A 7,500-nucleotide genomic window follows, 5' to 3' on the forward strand; every position below is an offset into this window, starting at 1 on the left:
CTCCACCTCCACCTCCACCTCCGCCTCCTCCACCTCCTCCTCTCCTCCTCCACCACCTCCACCTCCTCCTCCTCCTCGTCCTCCTCAGCCATGTCAGTCAACTCGACCTCCATCACCAACAGCAGCTTCACCATCTACGACTGCGTGGACGTGGCCCAGGTCCTCTCCATCACCGTCGCCTACAGCGTCACCAAGCTGCTGCTCGTCCTCCCGCTCTGCGTCTTCATCCTGTGCCTGGCTCTCCAGCGATGGCGGAGGCGCTGCTCCAGAGCCTCCAGCCACTCCGACCACTTCAGCTTCCACATGGCGGCCATGGAGCTGCTGAGCGAGGCGGGCTGGGCGCTGCTCTGCTACGGCGCCTTCGCCCGCTGCACCCGGTTGGCCGCGCTGGGGCTCAACGTCTTCTTCATCGTCTTCCCTGGACAGACGCTGTTCCACGTGCTCTTCTGCGTGGAGCGCTACCTGGCTGTAGTTCACCCCATCGCCTACAGGGGGCTCCAGGGCTCCGCCGGCGTCCGGATCAGAACCGCGTGCACCGGCTGCGTGTGGCTGTTCTGTGTCGGGTGGTGCACTTCAACATACTTGTTCTTTTCAGGAGTTTCCATCCTGTTTTTCTGCGTCTTCATCTTTTCTCTGGTGGTCGTCACTTTCTGCAGCGTCTCTGTTCTCTGCGTTCTGATTCGTCCGGGGCCCGGAGACGTGGCCAAGGACAGGGAGCGGGTGGACCAGGTCAAGCTGAGGGCCTTCTACACAGTCATGAGCATCATGGCCGGCCTGTGGCTGCTCTTCATTGGGATCCTGGTGTGTGTTGGTCTGACTGTCTTTTCCTCGCTGACCTACACCTCCTGGTGTGTGGTGGTGTTGTCCACAATCTGGTTCAACGTTCCCGGCAGCTTCCTGCTGCTTCTGCTGTTTCTACTCAGGGCAAGAAAACTGAGGTGCTGCAGGTCCAGCAGTAAGTAGGATGAGGGGAAGGGGAGGTCCGGTCGTCGGCTTAGTTTGAAGGCTCACTCATCACAGAGATGCAGTGAGACTCCAGTAGTGAAGCAGAACAGGGTCAGTGGCTGGTTTCTGGGCCCAGTGGTGCATTGAAACCAGTTCATCTCTTTATAACTGTAGTGTCTCAAACTGATGATAAACAACAGAAGGAGGTTAGTTCAACTCTAAATGTTTAATCATAGAAACAGATGCTGAGTGGTTTTGATTCCAGCCTGGACCAGACGCCCCCAGGTTTTCAACCAGCTGCTCTGCTCTGAATACATAGGTAACACTAACACTGAGTGGTTGGGTATGTACTTGTATACAACATACAGATGTTCTGCAGTTGGAGCCTTTGTTCAGTCGCTGTTCACAGCGTTTTGCTCAGGTTACTGATTAAACAAGACACGACTGGAAACAGCAGCTCAACCAACGGAGATGCAGCGACATCCATAGAGTGAAACGTGCTTGTGAACATTGTGCAGGTCCGTCGCTGATACTAAATCTGTAACTAGAGATTATAGTTCATTTGTGTGTTTAATAAAGACGTAAAATGATCACGGCCTTAAATCAGTTCAGAAATGATTTGTTTTTATTTGTGACTTGGGTAAAGTTATATTCATTCATATTTATTTGTCTTCATTTATTTGTCTCTAAATTGCCCATAAAATCATCACTGGTCAGCAACATTTGGAGCAACTTATAACAACAAGCCATTTATGTTTAGATTTACATATCCAGAACAGTATAATTTTATAAGCATTTAAACCAACTTTAAGTCACTAAATCTGTTAAAGCTCAGACTTTAGCAGCTGTTCTAAACTTAGGTTCTCCTCTGTGTCATGTTTAATGGTTCGAGGTCAGGCAGGCGAAGGTCATACACGCTACAGGCAAGGCAGGATCCAACAAGGTGCAGGCAAAACGAGGTCAAGAACAGGCAATGGTCAAAACCAGGGCCAGACACTATCAGAGGCTGGACAAAAGGCAAGGAGAGGTCACAAGGCTGGGTCAAACACGATAACTGGACAAAAGGTAACGCTGGAACGCAGACAATCTGGCAAATGGCTGTGGCAAGAGGTGGTGCTTAAATACAAAACATAATGAATAATGGGAAACAGCTGAGGTTAACAAGGACCGGACGTAAGGCTAGATTTACTTAGTATGAGTGCTGGACAGGAAGTGGTAACAAAATAAAACCAGAAATGAACAGAACAGTGACGAAATGACTTGAGTTATGACAGTCACTTGATTAAAGCATAGAGAATGTAATGGGCGAGGCAGACAGCTCTCTGCTCTGATTGGTCAGCCTGAACCCAGCCGTCAGCGAATCAGGCCGCGTAACGCGTTACCTGGTGTTATTCTTTGATTCTATCCATCCATCGCTTCGTTGGCCTCCTTGAGGGCGACAGCCAGAGGGGCCGATTCTTGTTGCGGTTTTGTTGTTCTGGGTTTTTGGAGTCTTCTGGCTACGTGTCCATACATGTACTAGCATAAGCGCGAATCGAGCATTTTTTCCTTTATTGGGCCTCTCCCAGCCACTTGTGTATATCATCGTTCCTGACCTGATCATGTCTCATAAGTCCCAGGCTCCATCGTAACATGCGCATCTCCAGTGTTGAGGGCCGGCATTTGGAGCCACACGGGTCACTGGACGAACCACCGTTTTGTAGATCTTTCCCTTGCACTGATGCGCCTCAAAGCTTTGACTGACTAACATCAAGCCTTTAAACCCCTTGTTGAATGAACGAAGTATAAGAAACTTCAGTCAAGGATTCTCAAGACAAACACTGGCTCAAAAGTGCTTTGAACCTGATTATGTCTTTCGTGCTGAGCAAGAAAAGAACATGTAGAACATGTGATTGTTCAACTCATTCTGGAGAAACAGTTTCCTAAATTATCAACTGCACATAATGTTTCTACCTTGTCTTCATGCACCAACGGTGGATTTGAAGTGTAACATTTTAAGTGTTATCACAGTGCACATTTTCAGCTTTAGCTCATGGATTTACAAATTTACGGCATTTGCTTTTCAGGAACTACAGAACCTTCATTAGTAATATGTTTAACCTGTGCAGGAGACGGGGAGATGGAGACGTGCTGTGAAGTTCAGACTAAGACACGGCTCAAACTCAGGCCAACTCTCAGCTCCATCAGGTGTGTTGAGTCAATCCCTGGAGCCCCATCAAGGAGGGTTGGAACCCAGCAGGGCCCCAGTCTGAGGGCGAAGGCTGGAGTTTGACCTGTGGTTCAAGGCCTGCATTATGAATGAACACTGGGCTAAATAGTTAGAAATGCTTTAAATTGTATTTTATTTTTAATAAGAAAAAAACAAAACAAAGTTCTGGCCTCTGTGGACCATTAATGAAGAGAAATAAATTTGCCTGCTTCAATTTACCACAAAATATCATATATGCAACAAATTTGCAACATGCAAAGGACCTCACACCGGCTCCGTCTCCTCTTGACACATCAAGCAACAAAATCAACACATGCACCTTAATAACGGCGAGAATTAATACATGAGGATCCTCTGTAATCAACAGACCAGAGGCTGAAGTCTCAAGATCTCTGAGGTGAGTGATCATTAATAATAAAAAGGAACTGCATTCATTTAGGTCAGAGCTCAGGAAAACATGGATTTCTTTCATTCATTTCATTTGAAGCAATTTTATGCAAACTTATTGTAGGAAGGTTTTATTTTGTGGAGTGTCCACACAAACACACTGTCACATTCAAACATCGCTCAGTAGTTTTTACTCCTCACTTTTCCAAAATGTGGTTATAACTAAACGATTATAATGATTATGATAGAACTTTCAAATCTGACCGTGGATCAGTCGTTGAACTGTTGGAAGCGATCAGTGAAGTTGGGCTTTTACATTTGGAGTGTGTCTGTGTCATCTATTTGCAGCAAAGGATTCCAACAGACTGATGTTAACTTTATAGATTGTGAGAAATCATTTCGTGTGTTTTTCTAGTGGTGCTACTGTAGTAGGTTCTATTCAATTCAATTCAATTTTATTTATATAGCGCCAAATCACAACAAAGTTATTTCAAGGCACTTTACAAAGTAAGGTTTAAAACCTCACACAACTAAACCCAACAAATCCCACATACAGCAAGCATTTAATTTGACAGCAACAGTGGAGAGGAAAAACTCCCTCTCTAACGAGGAAGAAAACCTCCAGCAGAACCAGACTGGATGTGGGCGGCCATCTGCCTCGACCCGGTTGGGGTGAGAGGATAGAGAGATAGAAAAGCACAGCAACAAGCAACAACAAGCAACAACAGAGCACAGGCAGGATGGTAGGACCAGGGACTGGACGCAGGCAGAATGGTTGGATCCGCAGCTGCCCATCAGCTGGGGGGGGGGGGGGAGAGGAGAGAAGCACAACTACTGGACAGAAAGAGACAAGGTTAGTTAAACATGGGACAATGATGGGAGGTTATGGGACAGAGGAGGTAGAAGGAAACAGAGGAGCTCAGTGTATAAATTAAGTCCCCCAGCAGTCTATGTCTATTGCAGCTTAACTAAGAGATGGTTCCTGTGACTAACAATAATTGCCAGTGACCCCTGAACCATCTCTAACTATAAGCTTTATCAAAGAGGAAGGTTTTTAAGCCTAATCTTAAAGGTTGGAGAGTGTGTCAGCTTCTCGAACCTGAAGAGGGAGCTGGTTCCAGAGGAGAGGAGCTTGGAGCTAAAAGCTCTGGCCCCTGTTCTACATTTAAACACTCTAGGAACCACAAGTAGCCCAGCGCTCTGAGAACGAAGTGTTCTGCTGGGAGCATAAGGAACTATAAGGTCTTTGAGATAAGAAGGAGCTTTATCATTGAGTACTTTGTATGTGAGTAGGATAATTTTAAATTCTATCCTACATTTTACAGGCAGCCAGTGCAGAGAAGCTAATGTAGGAGAAATGTGATCTCTCTTTCTAAGTCCTGTCAGAACTCTGGCTGCAGCATTTTGAATGAGCTGTAGGCTTTTTAAGGAGCTGTTAGGACATCCTATGAGTAAGGAGTTATAGTAGTCCAGCCTAGAGGTAACAAATGCATGGATCAGTTTCTCTGCATCGCTCTGAGAGAGGATGCTTCTGATTTTAACTATATTTCTAAGGTGGAAGTAGGCGGTTCTGGAGATTTGTTTAATGTATGATGTAAAAGAGAGATCCTGGTCAAACATGACACCAAGGTTCCTCACAGTAGAATCTGAAGCTAATGTTATGCCATCCAGGGTGGCTATCTGACTCCAATAGTGTCTCTCTCAGATTTTTAGGCCCAACAATAAGAATCTCGGTTTTATCTGAGTTTAGTTGAAGGAAGTTTTGGGACATCCAGGATTTGATGTCTTTTAAACAACCCTGAATTTTGACTAGTTGATCTGTTTCATTTGGTTCCAAGGACATGTATAGCTGAGTATCATCTGCGTAAAAATGAAAATTAATAGAATGCTTTCTAATAATCTCACCTAGAGGAGACATGTATAGGCTAAACAGAATTGGACCCAGCACAGAACCCTGTGGAACTCCATAGCTAATCCTTGTGCGTGTGGAGAATTTATCATTAACATGAACAAACTGGAATCTGTTCAACAAATAGGATTTAAACCATCCCAATGCTGTTCCATTAATCCCGATTCTATGTTCTAGTGTCTGTAATAGAATGTTATGATCAATTGTATCAAATGCAGCACTAAGATCTAACAGGACAAGGACAGAAACTAGACCATTGTCCGAAGCTAATAGAAGATCATTAGTGACTCTAACCAGAGCTGTTTCTGTGCTATGATGTTTTCTAAATCCTGACTGAAAAACTTCGTACAGGTTATTCCCACTAAGGTGGTCAGATAATTGTTTAGCCACGATTTTTTCCAGAATCTTGGAAATAAAGGGTAAATTTGAAATGGGCCTATAGTTGGCTAGTTGTCCAGGGTCAAGGGTTGGTTTTTTCAATAGAGGTTTGACCACAGCCACCTTAAAAGCCTGTGGTACATAGCCTAGTTGTAAAGATTGGTTGATTTGATTTAATAAGGATGAGCTGATTAAAGGTAGAACTTCTTTGAGTAATCTGGTTGGGATTGGATCTAAAAGACAAGTGGACGACTTGGAAGAGTTAATTATTGAGGTTAACTCCATATGAGTTATGGGGGAGAAGCTGTCTAGGTAAGACAGAGGATTAATAAATTTAAAGTTGATGGGTCTAGACAGTGCTTTCTGTCATTTGGAAGAAGGTTCTGATTTGGTTCTAATGTTAACGGTACTCAGGCCCGTCCTTGGCTCTTATTTCCCATTTCTTCCTCAGGCCTCCTTGACAACAACATGTCAGTCAACTCATCATCTCCCATCACTCTCGCCTTCAGTCTCTTCGACTGCCTGCGCATCAGTGAAATCCTTTTTATCTGCATTGCCTTCGCTTTGACCAAAGTCTTGCTGCTGGTTCTGGACCTGGGCCACCGGCTACGTCGTGTGTGGCCACATCGTCGGTGGTCTGGTTTGATTTTCCCTGCAGTCTGCTGTGACTCCAGCTGTTTCTACACAGGGCAGGAAAACGGCACTGCTTCTAACCTAGTCAGGTGTATTTTACTATAAAGCCCCTCCTTCACTTAACACTCCTTACATCAGGGAGGAAGCTTTGACTGCTGACCATGGACCATTGGACCGAGCTTCTGAGTTCAGCAGGCAGAAAAATGCATTCATGGCTTATAATCATATTACACGACTAGTTTTTATTTTGTAAACTAATAATTAACTTACAGATCTTTTCTTTATGTCTTTTTCAACCCACCTTCAAATCAAATTTTCTGCACACATGAATTCACTAAACACACTGATGTTTTCAGTTCTTCAGCAAAAGTTAAAATTGATTTATTCCAGTTTATTAAAACGTAACGTCTGATTCACACTTGCTAGTGTTTCACTTTGCTGCGCTGCCACTGACCTCAGGGTATTTACCAGGTCATTGCCTCAGATGAGAAGTGAAAAGAGACAATAACTCTCCATAAAAGTGCAGATCATGAGTGAAATGCATTAATAAAACCAAAGTCAGGTTTGTCTTTAACCACGTCCCGGTTCTTTATTGTTGATTTTTAGATGTTACAAACAGGAAATGAAAAGAAACCTCAAAATTTCCTGGTCAGAGATACTTTACTAATCTTGGGTCACTAGAAAGGAAACGATTAATTAAACAAAGTCCTTAAACACTGATTATCTATATATATCAAAGACATGACATTAATTATTTCATTACTTTTCACCATAAACAGCTGTTTATCTTTACACGTCCAGCCTCTGGATCAGGACCGATTGAAAGTTGGTGAACGCTGTAGGTCGACAAACATTGATCTTTCGTCATTCAACCCTGTGTCACGTGTCTCTGCTTCTGTCATCCTTCGTCTGAAGTTTTCCTGTATGAACTGATTTCTCAGTAATCGTGATGTCGGATCTACAGGTAGTGGATGAGCCCAGGGCTTCATCACCTGAAGCTTTGTGGGTTGTTTAAAATGAGACAGCGGTTCCTAGACCT

The 7,500-nt window shown here is 44.2% G+C and overlaps 1 protein-coding gene across 3 annotated transcripts in view; it reads right to left on the reverse strand.

Annotated features, from left to right (window-relative positions):
• Positions 1 to 7,024: 7,024 nt before the first annotated feature.
• Positions 7,025 to 7,500, reverse strand: part of LOC114851240 (zonadhesin-like) — a 6,940-nt gene continuing 6,464 nt past the window's right edge. For all 3 annotated transcript variants that reach the window (XR_008696596.1, XM_029142950.3, XM_029142951.3), the window contains exon 18: positions 7,025 to 7,500. This exon is cut by the window's right edge and continues 204 nt beyond it. The gene's annotated coding sequence lies outside the window, so the exon portion shown is untranslated.

This window comes from Betta splendens, chromosome 2 (genome assembly GCF_900634795.4).
Source record: "Betta splendens chromosome 2, fBetSpl5.4, whole genome shotgun sequence".
Taxonomy (NCBI): Eukaryota; Metazoa; Chordata; class Actinopteri; order Anabantiformes; family Osphronemidae; genus Betta; species Betta splendens.